A 24,288-nucleotide genomic window follows, 5' to 3' on the forward strand; every position below is an offset into this window, starting at 1 on the left:
ATGGCCATTAACCTAAGGCATACGCAAAAGAGATTTATTATACCAAGATTACATTTTCACAAGATTGTTTTAAGTTTACACCAGGACTAGAAAAGCCCAGGAATCCTCTAGTAAAGGAGTCTGGTAATCGTTGATACCAAAGACCACCTGAAGTCATTCATTCACTCAACACATATGTGCCAGGCGCTGTAATGGTGCTAGAAATCCAACGGCGAGCAAGATGGACAAGGAGTTTGCATCTCATGGGGCTCAGGGCCCGGTGGCAAAGACATACCATACATATATCACCGAATAAATACTATAATCTCGAATAATAATAAGTGCCATACTGTGGTGGCTTGCATGTTGCTATGATGTGATGATGCTGGTGGCGTGGTGATTAAAGCGCTTGGCCGCTAACTGAACAGTCAGCGGTTTGAACACACCAGCCTCTCCACAGGAAAAAGTTGTAGCAATCTGCAGTTCTACTCTGTCCTACAGGGTCGCTGTAGGCTTGTCATGAGTTGGAATCAACTTGATAGTACAAGATAACAACAATATGATGCTGGAGGCTTTGCCACCCATGGTGGGCCACCCATGGTGGGCAGGTTTCAGTAAAGCTTCCAGACTTAGACAGACTAGGAACAAGGGTCTGGTGATCTACTTTTGAAAATTAGCCAATGAAAACTCTATGGATCATAACAGAACATTGTGCGATATAGGACTGGACAGCATTTCGTCCTGTTATACATGGGATTGCCATGAGTTGGAGCCAGCTGGATGGTAGTTAACAACAACATGGAGAAAATAAGGCAGTATGAGGGGGCAGTGTGGTGGTGGTATGGAGGGAGTGGCACTGGAGATCAGCTAGCTGGTTAGGGAGGCCCTCTCAGAGGAGGAGGCTTTGTGTAGAGACGTACAAGGGAAGGAGTGAGCCCTGCAGAGATCCCAGGTGGAGTGCTCCAGGCAGAGATCTTAGGAAGTATCACCCCCTGGGGCAGGCTCAGCCTCGACAAGATCCAAGAACAAGAAGACTGAGGTGGCTGAGGCTGGGCGAGTGGTAGGGAGGAGGGCCAGATCACAAAGGACCCTGTCAGCTACAGCAAGGAATCTTGGTTTTATTCCAGGCGATGAAGTTCTACTTCCTAGCCCCAGGCTAATGAACAAGGTTGGAAATACATGCGTCACCATTGGCAGTCTTGGCTCCCTCCCAAGCCAGCTCTTTTAGGGGCTATGATAGAACTCTACACATCACGGTACCTTCATCCTTGTCTACTGGATTTTCATGACTCCACATCTCACCTTTCCAGTGAGTCAAGGTCACACATCAGCTAGAAGCCGCAGCTTATGGACGGGAGGCCACCGATAGCCCTATGACATCTCCCCCTAAGCCCTCATCATTCTGAGCTATACTAACAACGGTGTGTTAAATAATAGAAGTTCCCCTAGATGGCATTCTGAAGGGAGAAATTCTTGGTTGCAGCTATGGAAAGAGGTAAAAACAGAGGGAACCCACATGCTGTAATCCAAAGCAGAAATTACGCTCACTCCTCATCCAGTACTATTCCACCTCCCTGACACATTCCAACTCTTTCAATTTCTAGTGAAGGGCTTGCTGAGAAGGAATCAAACTTTGGGAAGCAGCGCAGCCTCGGGGTGGGGCTCTCGGACTCTGAAGTACATTATCTGGGCCTTGATTTCTGACTCAGCTATGAATAGGTACAGGACTTTGGCCAAACTTCTGTGTGCCTCAGTTTTCCCATATGTAAAATGAGGATCATAATAGGATCTACCCAATTAAGATGGTATTGGGACTGGTGAGATGCGCAGGTAATATATTTAACGGAGCACCTCACTTATCACCACTATTCAAGAAACAATGTTATTCCCTTTTATTTCAGCAAATATGATCATTTAGGTATCTTCCCCATCTAACCAATACTTTTAGGCAGCTCCTTTTGCTGCTGGCAAAAATTCTCTCCAAAGTGAAGGAAATGAGGAAGTGAATAGAAATGCATATGACCGCCTTAAAATGTGAGAAGAAGGGGAAGGCACAGGGTGGAAAATACATGAATAAACGTGGTGTGCTTCCTTAGCGCTCTTCTCTTCAGATGTTTAATATGGGGCATTTTAAATGTACTTATTAAAAAAAAAAAAAAAAACCCGTTGCTGTTGAGTTGGTTCCGACTCACAGCGACCTTACAGGACAGAGTAGAACTGCCCCCCCAGTTTCCAAGGAGCGCCTGGTGGATCTGAACTGCCATACTTTTGGTTAACAGCCATAGCACTTAACCACTATGCCCCTAGGGTTTCCAAAGCCTACAGCACCTGGTATTCCCAGGCAGTCTCCCATCCAAGTACTAACCAGGCCCGACCCTGCTTAGGTTCCGAGATCAGACAAGATCGGGCGCGTTCAGGGTGGTGAACTTATTTAAGTTATCCAAAAAGTAAGTCACAAGAGGAAAAGAAACCAAAACCAAATACCGCAAAATAACATTGCCATTCATACAAACCCGTTGCCACTGAGTGGCTTCTAACTTACGGCGACCCCACGTGTGTCCGAACAGAACTGTGATCCATACAGTCTTCAATGGCTGGCTTTTCAGGGGCAAATTTCCAGGCCTTTCTTCCAAGTTGCCTCTGGGCGGACTTGAACCTCTAACCTTTCAGTTGTCAGCCGAGTATGTTAACCATTTGCACCACCCAGGGATTCCATTCATACTAGGAGATTTGACCTGGCTTACGAAAGGCGAAAGGCGTCTCAGTCTAAAGGTCAGTGGGTCAAAATGGGCTGAGCTTAACCCTTGACTCTCTGGCATACTCAGAAAGAAAGGGAGGTACCCTCAGAGAGACAAGGTGGGCATCAACAACTCTGTTGCTCAGAGAAACAAAAGGACCCACAAGGACTGTCAGGAAATGTGTTGTCCCTTGCTTCATTCCTGGGCAGTTTTGTCTCTGGCACCTCCCATCACCCTTTCAGCATTGACTCGTGTCAAACTTCTGCCCCTTCCCTTATTGCTCCTATTTTTTTCCCTTAAGTCTCAACCAAAGTGGGATTCATCTGTACTGGATCACAACCACAGAGTTACTTCCATAAGAGGCCCATGTGTCTTACCACTGGTGAGCACAGCATTTCATTACAGGCCAATTCCTCAGGTCAAAGGAACGAACCCCCAGTGCTGGGCATCAGGCTGATGGCATGTGGCCCCACATGAAGGTACAGCTGTCCTGGGGGGTGCAGTGATGGTGGATTTTTAAGAGAGGGGCTTCCCCCATTCATGAAGTTAACAAGGTCAGGGTATAGCTGGTGGAGATATGGGACATTAGCTCCACCATACTCTCCCTCAGCTCCCCAAATCCTCCACTTCAGCATACCAGCAGCCATCCAGTAGATTCTGATTCATGGCGACCCCATATGTGTCAGAGTAGAACTGTGCTCCATAGAGTTTGCAATGGCTGATTTTTTAGAAGTAGACCACTAGGCCTTTCTTCCAAGGTCCCTCCGAGTGGACTTGAACCTTCGACATTTTGTTTAGCAGCCAAGACTGTTAACTGTTTGTACCACCCAGGGACTCCCCACTTCAAGGTGCAGCCTAAGTAAACACCATATGCTTCTTGAGGAAACACAGCTGTAAGACAAGCTCCTAGATGCCTTCCAACCAGTCTGCCACCCTACGCCCTTCCGATGTAGTCATTCTGCTGCTGCCCCTGAATCAAATATGAAAACCTTCCAGCCTGGCCTAGGGCAGGGCAGATGGGGACAGCGAAGTTCCAGCTTCTCCTGGCCCTCCTCTCTCCTACTCTGAGGACCTCCAACAAGCACACAGGGCAGGAAAGATGCCTCGGCCCAGAGGAGCCAGTTGGGAACTTGCTAATGGTAGAACGCCAAGCTCCAAATGATCAGCAGATGAGTGGATATTCTGGGTGTGGGAAGGGAGAGGGAGCCCTACCGCCCTCAAATCACACCAGAGAAGGGTCATACTGAGAATCAAAGCTCTGTTGTTGTCAAGTGCCGTCAAGTCGATTCCAACTTATAGCAACCCTATATGACAGAGTAAAACTGCCCCACAGGGTTTTCTAGGTTGTAGTTTTTACAAGAGCAGATTGCCAGGTCTTTCTCCCACAGAGCCACCGGGTGGGATCGAACCATCAACCTTTTGGTTAGCTGCCACGCACCTAACCCCTGTGCCACCAGGGCTCCTAAACAAAGCTTTAAAGGGGCCTCAAAAGCTCCTGGCTTTGGAAGAAAAGCGTACTTACTCCTCTTGTCCTTATCCACACAACTGCGCTTTGGTGTTTTCATTTATTCAATCAATTTAGCGTGGCTTAGTAACAAATTCTTGTTCATTTGGTTCCTCTTTGGAATGACCTTAGCGTCACATAGAGAGAGGGTAGGAGGGAGAGGGGCGGAGGGAGAGGGGCAGAAAGAGAGGAGCTGGGCTGCCTAGATCACACCAAGAAAGCCTCCTTCTTTTCAGTTACCTTCCTGACCACTTCGAATGCATTTTAACAGGCTGTGTTTTTCCCGGGACATTTTTTCTTTGAACTCCCAGACTTCCCTTCAGTGCAAGTAACCATAATATGAACCAGATTTTTTTTCTCCCTCTTGTTTGCTTAAAAGGCGTTAACTATAAATTAGAGTATCTTAAGACCAAGGTGTCACACGCGGGGCCGCGTGGTCTTCTCGGCCCTGGAGCCCCACAGCTGGGAGAGGGGCCAGGCCGCCTCTTTCGTTGGCAGCCAAGCTCCAAGCTCCAGCCCAAGGATGATCCCACCCTCCTTTTCAAAGCTATCCAGTTACATCAATGTACAGAAACTGCCTTGTTCGACTCAAGCATTAAGTTTTATTCCTCCTCTTTTTTTTTTTTAAATTTTCTTTCCTAGAGGAACAAGAGAGGGAAGAATGATTTTAAGTGACCATTTCTTCCAAGCTGTTTTCCATACAGTTCTTTTGCTCTAAAGAGCGTTCACCCAGTGTGGGCACCAAGGTTCATTTGCAACAAATGTCCTGTGTTCCAAGGAGACCTGGTGGTGCAGTGGTTAAGTGCTTGGCTGCTAACTGAAAAGTCAGCAGTTTGAATCCACCAGCAGCTCCACAGGAGAAAGGTGTGAAAGTCTGCTCCTGAAAAAATTACAGCCTTGGAAACTCTACAGGGCAGTTCTACTCTGTCCTATAGGGTCACTAGGAATTGGTATCAACTCCATGGCCATGAGTTTTTTATCCTACATTACCTTGCCTGGAAGAGATGCCTAGAGGGTCTTATCTCTGGGGGTTGTCACAGCAGGTGGCTGTGATGGCCGCAGCACAAGAAGGCAATGATCACCGCAGTGAATTTTTTTTTAATGTGTCTATACATTATTTTTTTTTTATATATATACATTAGATTCCCATCAGAGAGTCCTCACAGCTGCCACATACCCACATCCCTCCATGTCCGAATATCACGCCTTCATGGCACAAGTCCACCAGCAAGGCAGACAACTGTTGTTTTAGTTTAGTTCAGCTTTGTTTTTTTTCAGAACACCCAAGTTCATAGTGGTTACTCAATGCCAAAACTCAGGAAGCATTCACTGAGTACCCAATTGTTTACCGGGCATGCTGTTGTTTGTTGTTAGGTGCCGCTGAGTCAGTTCCGGTCCCGCTGAGTCAGTTCCGACTCATAGCAACCCTATAGGACACAGTAGAACTGCCCCGTAGGGTTTCCATGGAGCAGCTGGTGGATTTGAATTGCTGACCTTTTGGTTACTAGCCAAGTTCTTAACCACTATGCCATCAGGGCTCCCTACCAGGCATAGTATTCGACAATTTTATATCTGCTAACACACGGGGTCAGGGTCACAATGAGTCGGAATCAACTTGACAGCAACAGTTAGGTTTTCCGGAATATCACCAAGTCCTATTTAAAATTATTATCCAACGTATTACTCACTTGTAGTAGGTAATACTGTGTTGCTCTGGGCCTCTCCACCCATGGAGACATCCAAGAACAAAGGGTACTACAAATCAGCTCCTGAAGCCAATTTCATGTAGAAGAGTTTTCCAGCAAAACACTTTTGACTTGTAAGACCTAGGTACTTCAGAGAGAGAGAATATTTCATTTTGAATTCTGAAAGGGTTTGGACTGGAGAAAACCAAAGTTAGGGACAAGCTATAGCATTTGGGTATTTTCCTGCCACAAGGGGTAGAAAGCCCTTCAAGGGCCAGGAGAGGAAGAGAGAGAGGCAGTATAGTCTCAGGTGTAGAACCTTTTCCTTCACCACAAGTAGCCCTCACCCAGTGCAGGGTAGAAACAGGAGGTAGGGGATAGAAACTTCTAGAAAGCTATGCCCCCCCCCCCCCGCAAAGCCAAGGGGACTTGTATCTTCTTTACCAAATGGAAAAATGGCAGCTGGGAGACCACTTCCCAAAGTGTCCCCAGCAACATGGGACAACTGTAGGAGACAAAAAACAGTGAGTCTAGGTAAAGAAAGCTAAGACAGTGGCCTCGAAGCCAGTGTGTGGCTGCATGAGACAAGAGGTAAGGAGTGGAGGGCCTAGTGGGTGCTGCGAGCCTGTGAGCATTGGCAGCAGGCTCGGGGGTTAAGGTGGAGCTGAGCTAGTGAGGTGGGCGTGAGGGAGGCCTGGAGTCCACCAGCCCTCAACTGTACAGAGAAAACAGATCAAGAGTTAGATCAGCAGGAGACACACGGGAGAAGATGCAGAGGGAATAGAGGCAGATGCCCAAAGACCATGTGATACGAACTACAGCTCCACAGCTCAGCAGGAGCCAGCAAGGAAGGACAACAAGCCCTCTTCCCCAGCACCAACACGCCATGTACGTGGCCTCCTTCACTCAGACTCAACCCAGGGCAACGTATGCAGAGTGGGAAAGAGAAGGAACCCTTGAGAAGGAGGGAGAAACTCTGAGAGAGAGAGTTGTCCAAAAGAGACTTTTACACCAGAAGTAACTAAGTTCTTCAATGGACAAGATTAAATACCATCCCTGGCCCCCACAACTCTGTCTACCACGTAGAAATGGAGGCTTGTGAGAAATCTGAGCTCAGTATGAAGAAAGTTAGACTCCAGTTCGTGGCTATTTAATTTATACTTGTTATACTACCTTGGATGCTGTAAGAATTGTTATTTCCATTTTGCAGATAAGACAACCAAAGCTCAGAGAGCTGAAACAACTTATCTATGGGCATACTACTTGTAAGTGATGGAAACTGAATGTGAACTCAGATTTTTCAGTACAAGTTCAAGGTTCTTCCTGTGGTTTCCTGGTCTACTCTCCCCCAGTCCTTTCTGACTAGATTCAACTCTCCTGGATGAAAATAAGGGCAAGAAAAAAGACCCTCAGCTGCCGACATTACTCTCTTACCCAGGCCCGCAGTCGCAGACCACCAGCAGGGTGAGTGTCCACTTTTCTTCCAAGCCTGAGTTTCCTCCAGGCAACAATGCCAACCAGCAAGTGGAGCATATGAGGCAATATGGACATCCAACTACCTGATTCATTAACTACACCACTCTGACCTGGCCTGGGTTAGAGAGAGAAACAACAGTTCTACAGACCCTCTTGACTGGACTTACACATTTGGACAACACCAAAACCCTCCTTCTTTGGTTCTCTCTTTTTACTCCATCCAGATCTGCACCTTATACCTCCCTTGTGGCAATTCTTGTCCACCCGGAGTCATCCTACTGCAGAATCACAATCCATCTCTTTGTATTGCCACATCACTTTACTACAGAGAGTAGTTTCTTATCCTACCTTGAGCCCTAAGCACTTTTCTTCTACGTTTCTATAAATCCTTTTATTCACCTGTGGTTGAAGCTACCCAAAGACTAGACACTGTGGCTAATAAATTTTCCAGATCCCAGTTGGTGTTAATATGACTTTGCATTTCATTTTTTAGTAGTTTGAGGACCGTATTTTTAGTGCAGATCAATTTTCCCCAAGTAAGTCTACTTCTTTCTAAAATGCGATTTTAACTTGGACACAGTAACAGATTTTATTGTCCAATTTTATTTCTCATTTTGCTTCCCAACACTTTTTATAACTCAAATTAAACCAATTATGAAACGCCTGTATAGAATGAGAACAGCTGATTGTCATCACTGTTCTTTGCAACTTTCGTGTCTTTGGATTAGATGGCAGTAAGAATAGCTCATCTTTTTTGAGCACTAACTGTGTTTCAGTCCTTGTACTAGGTGGTTTCCATAGAATTATCTTACCCAATGCTTACAATGACTCTGTGAAGTTGGTTCTACTATTACCTTATTTATCTGAGGCACAGAGAGGTTAATTATCCTGCCTAAGGCCACACTGGGTTTGTTTTTGGGTTAAGGCCACAGGGCCAGAATAAGGCACGTGAGGGCCCTAAACACTGATAATCTGCGGTTCCCCTCCTCTGCTTACTCACGCATTCACGCGATATGTGAGTTATACACATACAGGTGGGTGTGTGTCTGTCTTAGCAATCCACGGTGTAACTTCTTTTTAAATGTGACTATAATATTAGGAATTTAACACAAAAGTGGTGTATGCCATTTTAGAGGAATGAGATTAACTGGATTATAAAATTTTTAGTGGATGCAGGATACTAAAATTTTTCACTATATATCACATTTTCTACAAAAAGAATATTCCACATATTCCACAACAAAGAAAACGAGTCAGTGAACTAAGTTGTTTCAACAATCAATGCAAAACTGTTGATTTCCCACAACAAAAACCTGACTTTCACCAGTTTTGCTTTAAACGGTTCATACTTCAATTCTGATACTTGTTTCATAATAAATGCTGTCATTATAAATAAATGAAAATATGTCATAAAAGAAAATTTAGTGATCAGAAAACAAATATTACAACAAATTATTATACTCTATTTTTAGATCTTTCATCTTTAACATGTTATAATTAAAAACTTTTCTTTCTATTCTTTGCTCTTACAAAGTCTTCAGTGATTTCATTACAATTAAGCTGCCGAAGAATAATCTACTTCCATACGTAATAAAGGTAATGAATCAGGTCTTTCCTGAATCATTGCTATATGCTGAGGATTTCTGGGTCTCTTTACGGGTGAAAATGACCATTCTGTTGTGCAGTTTGTGATCATTAAAGTTAGGAATATGCATAAAGCGATTTCAACACTGGGAAATACACATGGTAATTTATCTTCTATTACAGAATCGTACATGTCTACATGAGTAAAATCTGTCTTTCCTGAACCTGTAAACTTAGTTCTCATGTAAGAATGAAATCGTTGCGCTTCTCCGTACAGGTTCGTATTAAAGTCATCAGGATAAGCCTGCACTAATTTCTTGGATGACTTCATGCATTCTTCATCAGGTTTACCCATATTGTTGGAGAAGGAACATCTATTTGAAAGAACTTCATACACGCAAGAACTTCTTTTCATGCAAGATTCAAGCGTGTCAATGATGGTGTAGTATGTGGTTACACGAAATTGATCTCCAACACTCAGTGATATTTCTGGCGCACTTCCATCATTTACTTGTTTCTTTCTAATGCTTCTGTGACGGTGAACTGCTTGATAATCAGTATTTGGAAGTATTTATTTTGTTGTGTTTTCAAAACCTTCTCTTAAATTATGTGAATACCCTGTTGATGACTGGTAGAGATCTGTGCATGTCTTTAAATTTACTTCTCAATCTTGGAGAGCTTGATGCATCTGATGAAAATGGCTGCAATGTTTTATTCCACATAACCAACATAAATACATACTCTAGTGTTTGCATTTTGCTGGAGATGTTTTCAGTTTCTCCTTTGTATCTCCTTTTTGTGTCTGGTCTTCTGCAATAGTCTGTAAGGCATCTAGAATCTGTGTGTGATTCCAGGGTTGCACTCGTTGCTACAACATGCGCTTCCCAATGTGTATTAGAAAGTCATTTGAATACTCGATCATTGCCTCAATGTCTTAAAAACTGCCCATCGGTGAGTAGAGGCAGCAAAAAATATGTAGAGTAACTGAATGGTAGAAAAAAAAAAGTCAACTGCTTCCGGACAACAATCTACTGCGCTACATCCTACAAGATCAAGTGACTGCGCAGCACCTGGTATGCAAATGGTGTACCTGTTACATTCTAAAATCTTCTGTTGCATGCCTTTATAACACCCTTACATGCTGGCAGCATGGTCATAGGACTGGCCTCTGCACTTAGGAAAATCAATTTTTCAAACATCACCTCAGTACTAGTGAAGTACTTGATTTGCAATTTCTTCACTGGTGTGACTTTTTAAGCTAGTAAATGTGATAAATCGCTGGGTAAGTTTTCTTTCTGTTGGAGACTCATATCTTAAAACAATAGTTAGCTGATCTATACGAGAAAAATCAGCAGTGGAAATCTACAGACAAACCAAAATATTGAGTTTGTCTTATTTCGCTGAAAACAGGTGATGGAACTTTATCACATTAAGTTTATTAATTCTTTAGACATTTTAGACACATACAATGAGTTGCCCTTTTCCGTATTACCATATTTTGAGATGTGACCTGCTAAAAATGGGTCAAATTGAGCAATGATTTCAAGTAAATCCCAAAAATTTCCATTTTGTAGGGACCCAAACACTTCATTTCTTCCTCAAAAAGGTAGCCCACGCTCAGCGACTCTTAGAATGACAGCAACAATGTATTGCAAAACAGCTTTCCAATACAGATGTTCTTCGTTAATTTGTGTTTTCAGTTCTCAGTGAAACCAAAACCATGTCTTCAGTTTAAATATGACAACATACAATCCCTGTGAATTGAACTGTTTTCATATTTATCAATCATATTCAAGTTGCACCAATCGTTAAATCCATCCTTAGCAAATCAAGAATTAAATGATTTAGGATTGAATGGTCTGCAAACAAAACAATATACAGAGCCAACTGATAGAGAATACAGTAGCCTCTCCCTCTTATAATTTTTACCATTAACTTGGAACCCTAGAAATACATTCTGGATACAGAATCTTGTTTGTTTATCATCCAGAAATTTTCGACATGAATTTTCAAATGGTCCACTGTGATGCTGACCATCACTTGGCCCTCGATCCAATAATTTACATCATTAGAAGAAAAGTTATTCCATAAAGCAGGATCAGTATTTCCATCATTTACGGGAGCTGCCAAAAAAACCAAAACCAAACCCAGTGCCGTCGAGTTGATTCCGACTCATAGCAACCCTATGGGACAGAGTAGAACTGCCCCATCGAGTTTCCAGCTGCAGATGTGAGAATTTCAGATTCTAAAATAGGTTCACTTTCTACACCATTCTTAATTTTTTTCCTACAGCAAGGAATGGATGCAGAATTTGGGACAGATTCTGCTCTATTTGTATTGCTATTCGTAATCTCAGCACTAGCGGTACTAGTACAATGATTTGCATCCATTAAACTTGGGTGTTCAACAGAAGAAATCTCTTCTGATTCATTACCTTTTAAAAAGGAAGTTAATTTTGGAATTGTCTTTAGGGATTCCCAAAGCCTTTTCTTTTTATCTTACTCTACCTTTCATTTTTGCATTCCACTTAGTTGTTGCTGCTTCATTTTATCTGGAGATAAAACTGTCATTTTTAAAACTGGGTTCTACCATAGGAAATAAATTTGAATAACTGAAATTAAATAAAATTTATAAAACAGGAGAAATTTATAAAATAAAATATACATGTAAATCTGGACATTAACACAAAAATTTATAATTGAAAATTAGTAAGTAAAAAATTGATTTGGAACATGTCATTTTGTACTTCAGATCTGAGATAGTCAGAAGAAATCGTACTCAACAAGGCAGTCGGAAATAGTTTCATTCATTTCTGGTACAATGTTTGTGGGCAGGCCCTTTGCAGATCTCCACGCGTGTTTTTTGTCTTGAAATAATACTTAAAAGCTCGTGCACTCACCTTCCATCCTTTGATGCTGCGTCTTCACAGTTCATTGGATTACTGCTGATACCCGACGGAGGCAAGAAAGATCAAAAGAGCATGACAGAAATGCAAAGACAGCCTCAATCTGAAGTCACCTTTTGGTTCACTACAGTCATGTGATTATAGGACTGCTGGCTCGTTCTTCTGTGATCGGCGAGAAAGAACTGAATGTGAGGTTATACCCATTTGGTCCAAAAATGAAAAGGAAAGTATAATTATTATCATACACAAAGCTTATAGGATGGTGTCGATTTCATTTAGTGCCCTGCCAGGTCCCTTCCACTGTGGTGCTTGCTTTTCCTCCTGTCCTGTCTGTTTGGCTTCTATGGGTCTTTGCTTTGGACAACTGGTGCCCCTGTTTTGTTGATGTTCAAAGCATGTGCTTACCTTGCTTATTGGGTAACCTGTCCCTGAAGCCAAGTCTCTGTAATTCCAGAACCCATGTTCTTCATCACTCTGCTGTACCTCCACATAGAAACAATATCCAGTATACTCCAAAACTTGGGTCAGTCAGTAGAACAATTGTTCAACATCAGTGGTGCTGAATAATAATATATGTGTTTATGTCTAGAAGACTATTTTAAAAGCCAGTCACCCTAGTTACTGACTCAGCCCTATACAGAAGCCTTCTCCATCTAAATATGGCAACTGAGTCTCCACTGTGACGAATCTTCTCTGTCATGACCATCTCAGAGTATGTGACCAATACGAACACGTACCTCTGGATCCTCTGGAGCAGTGCTGAGGCTGCCCACAGGTGAGGCACAGCCAGGTAAGATGGGCCAGTCTGTTTCCTAGTTTGCCTGCTATGATTGCCCAGGAGAGATCTGGGATATGAGGGAGAATGAACAGAAGGCGAGGGGATTTCTACATAATCATCAAATGTGTTTACAGCCAGTCCCCAGTTTTCACCACCTCTCCTTTGACCCATCCATTCACCCAGTCACGCCTGAAAGCCACTGATACTTAACTTTTCACCACCTTGATTCAAGAATTTGTCAGTTTCTACCAGACTTTTTTTTTTTTTTTTACCAGACGTTTAGCGGACCGATGAGTGAGTGCCATCTAGGTGTGAGTGGAGGTAACTACAGGCCATGGTGGGCAAACATCATTTTCATGGTTCTTTCCTACATCTTTCTAGACGTTTGGAAACTGTGGTGGTGTAGTGGTTAAGAGTTTGGATGCTAACCAAAAGGTCAGCAGTTCAAATCCACCACGCGCTCCTTGGAAACCCTATGGGGCAGTTCTATTCTGTCCTACGGGGTCACTATGAGTTGAAATCAACTCAGTGGTAATGGTTTTTTTTTAAGGCCATACGCAGTGAAATCACTAGATGCCCCAGAATGTTAAGGGAGGTAGAACTGAGCTAAGACAGGCTGTTTCCCAACCAGTCTCTGCCACCAAATTTCTGATTAAACTTGGCATCTCTCTGGGCTTCATGTAATCTCTTTCAGCATTCTCAGTGAGGATGTGGGACAATATGGTATGAGCCATTCATTGAAGGCCTATTTCTAGGATGTAACAGTACTTCCATGTGAGAACTTCTAATGGCTGATGTTTTATTTCAAGCTGGCTAGATGGAACAACGAATGAAGAATAAATTATCTTGAGACCCTTTAGAGAAGACCAAGGCAGACACTGCTAACGCATACGTAGTATGCAGCCTCCCCTTTTCCTTACAACAGAACCCTGACTTTGTTTGTGTTGGCACTGTCCCCATTAAACCAGACCTGGGTCTGGCTAATGGGATGTAAGCAGAAATCAAGTAGGTAGAGCTGCTGAGAAGCTATTGTTTTCCTGAGGAAAACAGACAGGCTCGGCTGACAAGTGCTTTGTGCCCCAGCCCTTCTTCCTGTCTGGACTCAATGGAGGCAGAGCCAATTTATGTTCATGAGAGCACACAGTCTGATACTAAGCACAGTGAAACAAGACACCAGAAATAGCCCTGGTTCTCATCTTCCCCTGAAGTTCTTTTTTTTAAATTGTTATAAAAAAAATATATAACAGCATTTGCCAATTCAGCATTTTTCAGGGGTACAGTTTGGTGATATCAATTACATTACTCAAGTTGTGCAACCCACACCCGTAAATCCTCTGCAGTTCTTGTTACATGACAAAACAAACCCTCATTTGGTTAAAGCACTATCGTTGGGTTTCTGTTACAAGCAGAAAGCCCTTTGTAATAGAGACAACAACTCAGATTTTGTCATTCTTTTTTCATATTCAACAAATATCAGAGTACCAGCAATGGACCAATAACTGTGTCAGGTGCCAAAAGACAGTCCAACCTCAAGGCACTTGTAGTTTGCTGGTGGGATAAGCGCTATGGCACGCTAACTCATCAGAAGGAGGGGAGGTGGTCAGAGAAGTTCGCCCAATGGAGTCTCCTGGGCTGTGCATTCCAGAAGGGCGAGGAGTTAGCCTTGTGAAGAAGCGTCCTGTGTCATGTGTCTTTGGTAAATCCCATTGCCAGTGACTGGTTTGGGATGCACAGGAGACTCGGTTTCGATCAATGAGATGGGAAGCAAATTCTGCTGTGAAGGATCTGGAACAAGTTTCTGCCCTCTTAAAAAGAAGACACACAAGAAAGAACTGGCTCTTTGTCATAAGGCCAATTTGTGGCCTACACAGTCTGCTGCCTCAGCATACATTAATTCCTCCCAGATTCTGACCTGGCCATCTTGTCACCCAGTTTCTCAAAGGTAGTGGTCACTCCTTGCCCCTCCCAGCCAGTGCCTACATAGTTCCCCATGATAAAATTTCTCCGTTTTCCCACGCCATGACAAAATTTCTCCCTTTTCCCACGCTAATGCCCTAGAAGCTTTTAAACTGACCAGTGAGGCCTCAGTGTGCACCAAACTCAAGAGCCCACTCTGTTTACTATAAATAAGCCCTCTCCTACAACTCCAGTTTCTGGCTGCCTTGTCTCTGGGTGCAAACCCCGGTGTGGCCCTGCAGCGGGGTGTGCTGTAGTCTCCTCTCTGGGACTTACGAGTATCAAATTCTGTTTGTTTTCTGGCCTTCCTGTGAGAGTCTCACTCCTCGTGCTGCACCTGACAGACCATCCAAGACACCCATAGACCCCTTTTGGGTCAAACTTAAGTTACTCTCCCTTCTTCTGCTGGGCCTCATGCCCACATGAGATGCCTAGCCCCGTGGCAGACATCCTGAAACCTGAATGGAAGTAAGTGGGCCTGAGGAGACCACGAAGAGTTTGACAATGTGGGAAGATGAAGGGAACCTGTGTCCTTGAGGACACCACTGGATTACTATGTTAATCAATCCTGGAACCCCAGATTTCTGACTTGTGTTATATGAGTTCCTAAATCTTCTTAGTGTTTAAGCCTTTTGGACTGGATTTTCTGTTACCTGCAGCCAAAGACATCCTGCTAAGAAGGTAGTCCAGGTATAAATTAAAAAAAAAAAAACCTAGCAGCATGTAAAAAAGAACAGAGAAATAAAAGAAGATGACATGTCCCAAGAACCAGGGTATTAAAGATCAAAGTATAAGATGAAAGAGTATGTGATGAGAGGACCCTGGAAAATTAAGGAGAGACCTAAAGGTCATGGAGGAACTGCTGAAAGTGTTTTCAGCAGGGAAGTGACACATTTAGGTCTGTATTTTAGTAGATGCCGCTGGCAGTTCTGTATCACAAGGGGCAAAGCTAGAAACAGGGAGCCCAGTTAAAGCGGTGGCTTCACTTATCTACAGGAATAGTGATAAAGACTTGAAGAAAGGCAGAGGGAAGGAGAATGAAGAGCAAAATACAGAGTGCTTTCAAGAAGGTAGTTTCCTCGGGACCTCATCACCACTGGATGCAGTGAGAGAAGGAAAGAGGAATTAAAGTTGATATTTGTATATCTGGCCTGGGCAACTAGTTGGGTTCTGTTCACGGAGATACAGAAGAAAGCATTAATGACAATGGGGTTATTTTCCCTTGGGGAAATTGGGGAGAATAATAAGAATGAACTCAATTTTCATTATCCTGAGGTTTGAGGTCCCTGTCAGACATCTAGGGGGAGATATTGAACATGGACTTGCTAAACGGGATAACGTATGGACTGATCTCCTTGACCAAGCTCAGCAAAATTGATTTCATTTTTGTTTTTGGTGTTGAAAATATACACAGCAAAACATACACCAATTCAGTAATTTCTACATGTACAATTCAGTGACATTGATTGCATTCTTCAAGTTGTACAACCATTCTCGCTGCCTTTTCCAAATGGTTCCTCCACGATCAACATAAACTCATTGCTCTCTATGCTTCCCATCTAACCTTTCGAGTTGTCAATTGGATTCTATATAGATGTTTTGTAAAAGAGTACAATGCTCAAGGCAGGCATTCTTTATGAATTAAAATATTGTTTAGTTTAAAGAAGACCTCAGGGGGATATTTTTGGGTAAGGTTTACTCCATGCTTAATGTTTTGATGTACAAGGAAATCACAGCATCATAAGAAGCCTTATCACGGGTAACATCTGACTCCTACAACCCTGAGAACTTTCTGAGGCTTCAGCCATGAAGCTGAATCATCACCCTTCCCAGTCAGCCAAAACACTGATCCCCACCAATCCTCTGAACTCCAGGTTTGGATATTCAGCTGCCTACTTTATATCACCATTTGGAAATGACTGGAAGGATGATCTGAGAAGATACAGAGCTTCCTCCTAAGACAGTTGACAGGGGTCAGAACATGGACTATGGTTGCCGCAGTACATGTGGAAAATCTGTACTATGTGGCTGTGAGGTCAGGGACCAGCCAGGCAGCACCTGGTGATGCAATGTATGGGCAGATCATATGACGCCAGGTGCTCCAGGTGACAGCACCTAACAATAAGGCAGCACCTGGTGATGCAATGTATGGGCAGATCATATGATGCCAGGTGCTCCAGGAGACAGCACCCAACAATAAGGCAGCACCTGGTGATGTGATGTATGGGCAGATCCTACGATGCCAGGAGCTCCAGATGACGGCACCTAGCAACAATAAGGCACGCATCGCCACAGGAAATGGGCTATTCCAATGTTAGGAAGTTCTATTTCTTAGAAGCTTTTTTTTAGTGTTGGCAAAATGTCTCGTATCTCAGAAAGTACCATATCAGCCGTAGATGTTGTTAGGTGCCATCGAGTCAGTTTTGACTCACAGTGATCCCAGGTAACAGAGCAGAACGGCTCCCTAGGGTTTCCTATGTTGCAATCTTTATGGGAGTATATAGTCCTTCTGTGGAGCCACTGAGTGGGCTCAAGCTGCCAACCTCTCAGTTAGCGGCCGAGCACTTAACTGTGGTGACTTGGATAATCATAGGATAAAGAGATTCCAGATGAGAAACAGCACCTGTTCTTCAAGCAACTCCCACACCAGAATGGGTGTGTGGCAGTCTACTTCTAGCATGTGCCTTAGGCTTTTTCTTCTAAAAAATAAAATAAAATAGGAGCATCTGAAGAGCATTTCCTATGTGGCTTTAATTTTGAAATTACATTGGCCTCTTGTGTTTTAATTCAACACAGAGTTTAACAGTTCAAGCTGTGCTTGTCGCAGAAGGGAGCGGACAGCAGGGCACAGCTCTCTACACTCACCTTTCAGAAAGCAGAGCCTAAGGAATTTTTAGTCATCTGGCATGCTGCAGTTCTCCAAATGCCCAGCAGGGGGCCTGGAAGTCACAACGTTGTGTTTTGGATTTTTGGCGGGGTGGGGGGGGGTTGTCTCTGAACTGAACATACATTTTCAAAGGACTGTTTCGATGCTTCCTCTTTGAAAATCCGGTATTGTTCCTCCTGACTCCAAAATTCAGAATGCAATGTGGCTTCAGAAGCAACACTGGGAGAAGTGTTCACATATATATAGGGATCTGATTTTCTTCTAGTTATAGGCAGAACCCCAGTTGATCACCAACAAGTTGAGTGACAAGACTTGTAGGCAGGGAGGACAGCTTCACCCTGTGGACATGGTGGCATCTGTGAGCAGCCAGAGGAGCCCAGGGAGGCCAAGCAAGGGGGAGGGGGCATCGATAGGCTTCAGAGTCTAGTCTAATAGTCCAACCTCTCTAAAAAACAATGCTTTAAGTTGAAAAAGGAAATCAGGACAAATCTGTCTTATTTTTTCCCTCCACCTTTGCATTTTGAAAGATTTCAAACCTAAAGAATAGCTGTAAGGATAATTCAATGAACATCCAAATACCCGTCACCTAGATTCAAAGAACACGTTACCACGCTTGGTTTCTTTCTCTCTCTGATCTCTGCTCCTCTCCTTCCCTCTCTGCTGTACGGTCATCAACTCTATCAACACTTCTTTGAGCACCTCCTAAGCTCCAGTTAGTCTTCTAAGGGCTCACTGTCTATCAGTGAGGTCAAGTGTATAAATAAATAACCACACTACCACGTACTAAAGGAGCCCTGGTGACACAACAGTTAAGGAGTTGGCTGCTAACTAAACATTAGTTGGCATTTTGAACCCACCCAGCAGCTCCACAGGAGAAAGACATGGAGAACTGCTTCCATAAAGATTACTTTCCTATGGGGCAGTTCTACTTTGTCACGTGGCGTCGCTATGAGTTGAAGTCAACTCAGTGGCACCTAAACAAGAATAGAAGAGTGTCAAGCACAAGGTACCAAAGGAAGTGGGAACACAGAAAAAGGAGTGATGATGTCACCAGAACCAGGGAATGCTCTGCAGAGAGGTGACCTACAGGGCAAAGATACAGGAGGAAAAGGATTTCTAGGCAGAGGAAACAGCACGTGCAAAGGCAAAGAAGAATCAAAGAGGAATGTGTCTAAGGGCTAAAAAGCGCTTTGTGTGTCCAGTCTTTAATCTTCAGCCTGTACCTCCTCCCTTTAGGTAGTGACAACAGTTAGCAGTTACAGAATGCTTACTAAGTTGTGACAGGTGTCACTCTGAGAAGCTCAAATACATCTTTTCACAACTCCGCGAGGTCAGAACCATTACCGTCCCCACTTTGGCTGTTGTTGTTAGCTGCCATGGAGTTGGTCCCCAACTCATGGCGACCCCACACACAACAGAATGAAACACTGCCTGGTTCTGCACCATCCCCATGATCAGTTGCGGACTGAACCATTGTGATTTACAGGATTTTCACTGGCTGATTTTCCGAAGTAGATCACCAGGTGCTTCTTCCTAGCCCGTCATAGTCTGGAAGCTCCACTGAAACCTGTTCAGCATCATAGCGACACGCAAGTCTCCACTGACATGTGGGTGGTCGCTGAGGTGCACCGGCCTGGAACAGAAGCTAGGTCTTCTACCACTCCCATCACCAATACCCCTCCCCCATCCCCACTCTAAAGACGCGGAAGATGGGGGTCAGAGGAGATAAGAAATCAAAACAGGAGACCTAGCTCACGAGTGGTGGAGTGAGTAACTGCTGCTGCATGTGAGTGTACATATCTTCTTAAAGCTCCACAGGTGAACACTTTGCCAGAGATGCCCACCACTTCCTTCCATTTCCATCTCTCCCACGAGTGTGTCCCACTGGCACACACTGGGGCAGTCACTTTCTCAATCTCAGTGACATTTTCAGGCAGTGTGACCTCCCAGCCGCATTGTGCTTCCTTCATCTGAACCTCATCCAATCAACCTTTTCCGTTCATATGACAGCACAGCCCCACTGCTCGCTGCCCCCAGGATGCAGTTACAATCTCCCAGACGGCTTCTGCTCTTGGTCCACGTCCGTCTCCTACACCCTAGGCAGGGATATACGTCCAAAAGAGCCTCCACACATATCACCACGCTGCCACCATCACTGCCACCCAGTGTTTACAGTGCACTCCGGGCTGAGCTAAGCTCTTTTTACTTGATACCACATTAATTTGCACAGAATGTTATGAGATGCTGGATGTTAGCATCTCTAGTTTACAGATGAGGGGGTTGGGTCTCAGAGAAATCATATGACTTGCTCAAGGTAATTTAGCTAGCAAGTGAAAAGGCTGGAATTCACACCTAGGCGTAGTCTGGCAAGAGCCAAAGGAAGGTGAACTATAACTTTTTTTAAAGGCAATTTGGAACTAAGTCTTAGCAGTAATTTACTTTGCATGTTCACACAACTGTCCTCAAGTGCTATTGGGGTTCCCATCAAGATACAATCACCCTTCTAATTTACTTTCTTCTCAGTTCTGGCCCTCATTACTCTGCTTCCACTTATTTCAATTTTTAGCCTGTTTAGTCTACTGCCAGCCTTGAATTAATTTATGCCCGCTTCCTTAGCAGCTGCTTTTAAGAAAAAAACAATTGTCACAGAGTCAATTCTGACTCATGGCGACACTATGTGTTTCAGAGTAGAACTGTACTTCACGGGATTCTCAATGGCTGATCTTTCAGAAGTAGACTGCTAGGCTTTTCTTCCAGCCTGGGTGGATTCAAACAATCGACCTGTTGGTTAGTAGCCAATCGCTTAACCATCTGCACCACCCAGGGGCTCTTTTGCTTTTAAGAAAGACATGTAATTTAAGTACTGAACACTAGATGGCATGATCAACCAGTTCTGGAAAAACCTCCCATAACTGTCCTCATAATGTACCAGGGAAGTCACCACCAAGGAGTATTAAAAGTTTCACATTCACATATCTTATAAAAGCTGGAATATAGCAATAAGACACAGACACCCACTTACAAAATACTGGATGGTCTCTAGCCTCACTCTGAGGGGATCCAAAAACTATCCAAAAAAGAAAAGGAAAAAAAAATTCAAAACACAAACAAAAAACAAAGGTAATTTTCCCCAAATAAATAAAAGCAAGAGCCCATCAAGTGTCACTGAAACATTAGTTCTGTGTTCTATTTATACTGACACACACACACACAATTACATACACACGGAAACCTCACACTGTATGTATGAAGTATGAGTATTTAGATTAGGCTTTTAGAAGATGATTTGCAACCCAAAAGCTATAGAGATGTAGAAAGATCCAGTATCCATGAAGAGCTCATCACAGCTCTTGTAGGGAAGACAAACATACACTGAGGTTCCGTCAAGCACAGTTTTGAGAAAACATGGTTTGTATTTGGAAACCAAATGTTTGAATCCAAGATCTTTTTACATCCATAATTACATTCAGTTCCTTTAAATGACAATCGCAACCACTACTGATCTCCCTGCCTTAGCCCATTTGGGTGGGTCTGTACGCAGGGTAAAAAATTTTCTCTTGGCATCCTCTCAGGGTTTTGTTAGAGTTTTAGGCCCAGAATGCTGTGATCATTAGTACTTTGCTAAGACATATAAAAAAAAAAAAAATAGAAAAGGTAAGTGGAAAAAACAGTAAATTTCAAACCACCAGGAGATGGGCTGAAAAACTTTTCAGAAAATAAATTGATATGATGCATATAAAATAAAGTTTTTGGACAAAACTGCCTATTTTGTGAATGACGGATGATGGTGCCTCAAGAGGCGGGTTGCCCATAGGAGCAGCGATTTTTTTTTTCTCCTATCAAATCAAATCTAAGTTTGTTTTAAAAGTAAACATCTTTATCTTTTTCAATAAGTCTTCTGATACCTTTTTTCTTCTTCTTTCTCCCACCCTCTATGAGGTCTTATCTGACCTACCATTTTTCATCTAGAGTACTTTTCATGATTATTACTTCTGCCAATTTGTTCCTAACAGTCATGAAGGATTTATTTTTAAATCAACTAAAAACATTATAAACAGGAAGTCTGGTTAAGGCCCCCAAACACGATGGCTTTTTCAAGTGATAAACAAAGATTTTCATTTGAAGCCTCTGAGTGCATTAGTCTTAAGCAAAGAACAAGCTTACCTTTCATAACTTTAATTGCCAGTATATTTTATTTATCTATCAAAATGTAGGTTCTGGCATTCCTGTTTGAGTGGGCATATGGACTAACAGAACAGAATAGAAAGTCTAGAAATAAATAAATGCACATATGCATAAGAAGGATGACTAAAAGAATGAGGAAAAGATGGACAATTCAATTATGGTAAGGCATACTGAGTAGCCATCTGAAAAAAGAGTAAAAGTGAATCCGTACCTCACACCATACGATAGGCTAAGCGTCAAATCGATTAACGTAAAAATGTAGAAGTATAGACTTGAAAGAAAACAGGAGAATTTTTTATAATCTCCAAGTGTAGACAGTCTTTCTATGACACAAATTCCAGAACTACAGAAGAGAAAATTGCTAAACTCACCATTTAAAATGTTTAAAATCTCTATGTGGCAAAAAATAAAACTCCATGAACAAAGACAAAAGTCAAAAGGCTATCCGAAAAAGGAAAAAAAAGTTATGCAATTTATATCATAAAGAAAGAATCTCTTACTTGTATAAAAAGCTCCTACAAATTAAGGAAAAGATCAACAACTCAACAGAAAGATGCTGAAAGGATGTGAAAGGACAGATCACGCAAACAGAAATGTCAATGGTTCCAGGCTCAGGAGGATAGCTTGCAGGCCTGGGACCAGGGTGGGGTGGGGCAAGCGAGGCATCCAGGGCACAAAATTTAAGGCGACCCTGAGGGTGAGTGCCTTTTTAAGTTTTGCAGGTAGGCTACTTACTTCACCCTAGTCCAGGCCCTGAATAGTTCTTAAACATACACAAAGACGTTCCACTTCATTCAAGTAAATACAAATTAAGATTACAAGAGATACCTTTTTTTTTTCACTTATCAGATTGGCAAAAATCCAGATGTTGGATAACACATGCTTATACATTGCTGGTGGGATGGTTACTTGTTTTAACCACTGTGGTGAGCAGTTTGCCACTATCTCTTAAAATCACAAATACATATGTTCTCTTGGCTCGCTTCTAAGGAATTATTCTACAGACCCTTGCAAACAAGTAGAATGACCCACATATTTATTGCAGCATTGCTAGTAATAGTAAAAGCCTTAATATAACTTAAATATGCATCGCGGTTAAATTATGCTTAATTCATATAGTGGAGTACTAGGCAACTCTAAAAGGAATGAGGAAGTGCTTTAGATATTGATAAAGAAAGTTCTCCAAGCTATGTAAAGCAAGGAAAGCAAGGGACAGAGCAGTGTATATAATATGCCAGCATATGTGTCAAAAATAATGGGGAAAACATATACCTATGAGTTAGATTATAGATTCATACACCATCTGCTTTAAAAAACAAAACCAGCAAACCAAAAAGCCAAACCAGTTGCCCCAGAGTCAACTGCCACTCATGGAGACGCCATCTGTGCAGAGCAGAACTGCTCCATACGGTTTTCAAAGCTATGACCTTCTGGAAGCAGGCTGCCAGGACTTTCTTGCAAGGCATATCTGCGTGGGTTCGAACCGCCAAGCTTTCGGTTATTCGTCAGGCTCTTAACCATTTGCGACAACACAGATCCATACACTGTTACAAAACACAAACTATCAAAGGGTGGTTATTTCCTGTTGGGGCACAGGGAGCTGTGCAGATGGGAGACAGGGGTTCATATGCCTTTTGATGTTTGAGTCATGTGAATGTATTATCTATACAAAAAACATCAAATAAAGAATTGTGAGTGTTTTATCTGGCACTTTCATCTTCAAATACCCATTGTTACCTACTTACTCAACACTTCAGGATATTTTTCTAAGGCTTTCCGATCAGTACTAGCAGCGCTACTGACAACTCAATTGGACCTGACTAGTAGCCCTGGTAAGGAGCCTTGGTGGTGCAATGGTTAAGTGCTCCGCTGCTAACCAAAAGGCTAGTGGTTCAAACCCACCAGCTGCTCCGTGGGAAAAAAGACCTGACATCCTGCTCCTATAAAGATTACAGCCTAGGACACCCTATGGGGGCAGTTGTATTCTGTATTACAGGGTTACTATGAGTCGGGATCAACTTGACGGCATACCACAACTGGTTGCCCAAAGGTTAAGTGCTTGGCTGCTAACCAAAGGCCGTTCAAACCCACCCAGCAGCTCCACAGGGAAAAAAGACCCAGCAATCAGCTCCCATAAAGATTACAGCCTAGGAAACCCTATGGGGCAGTTCTACTCTGTCATATGGGGTCACTATGAGTCTGAATTGACTGGAAGGCACCTGACACCAACTGGCAGGAATTTTAAAGGAGATACCTCAAACGTGGGGCTATGATATTTCCTTTCCCCTTAACATCCTCACTTATACTCCCAAGCTCCACTTGAGTCATCTTTAGGCTAAGCAGTTTACAATAAAAAAAAAAAAAAAGTCTGATCCTACATGGATTTTACTGGTAAATCGCATGAGCTGATTGAGCAAGAATGTGCACCAGGACCAAAGGGAAAGGGGGCTACTGCTCCCTCCAGCCCTATTAGTCTGAATAGAGGCTGCATGGAGTTTCCATACACAGTGCACTTTCCTGCACCCCTACAACTGTACTACGTGCCTTGCAGAACAGAATCTGTACAAACGGCTTTGAGTACTATGAGCGCTGCGTAAGTCTGGAGCATCTG

The 24,288-nt window shown here is 43.1% G+C and overlaps 1 protein-coding gene and 1 pseudogene across 1 annotated transcript in view; both read right to left on the reverse strand.

Moving 5' to 3' along the window:
• Positions 1 to 24,288, reverse strand: part of THSD4 (thrombospondin type 1 domain containing 4) — a 688,190-nt gene that overhangs the window by 351,443 nt on the left and 312,459 nt on the right. The window lies entirely within an intron of this gene.
• LOC111751649 (5S ribosomal RNA) lies at positions 2,296 to 2,414 on the reverse strand (annotated as a pseudogene).

This window comes from Loxodonta africana, chromosome 13 (assembly GCF_030014295.1).
Source record: "Loxodonta africana isolate mLoxAfr1 chromosome 13, mLoxAfr1.hap2, whole genome shotgun sequence".
NCBI lineage: Eukaryota > Metazoa > Chordata > Mammalia > Proboscidea > Elephantidae > Loxodonta > Loxodonta africana.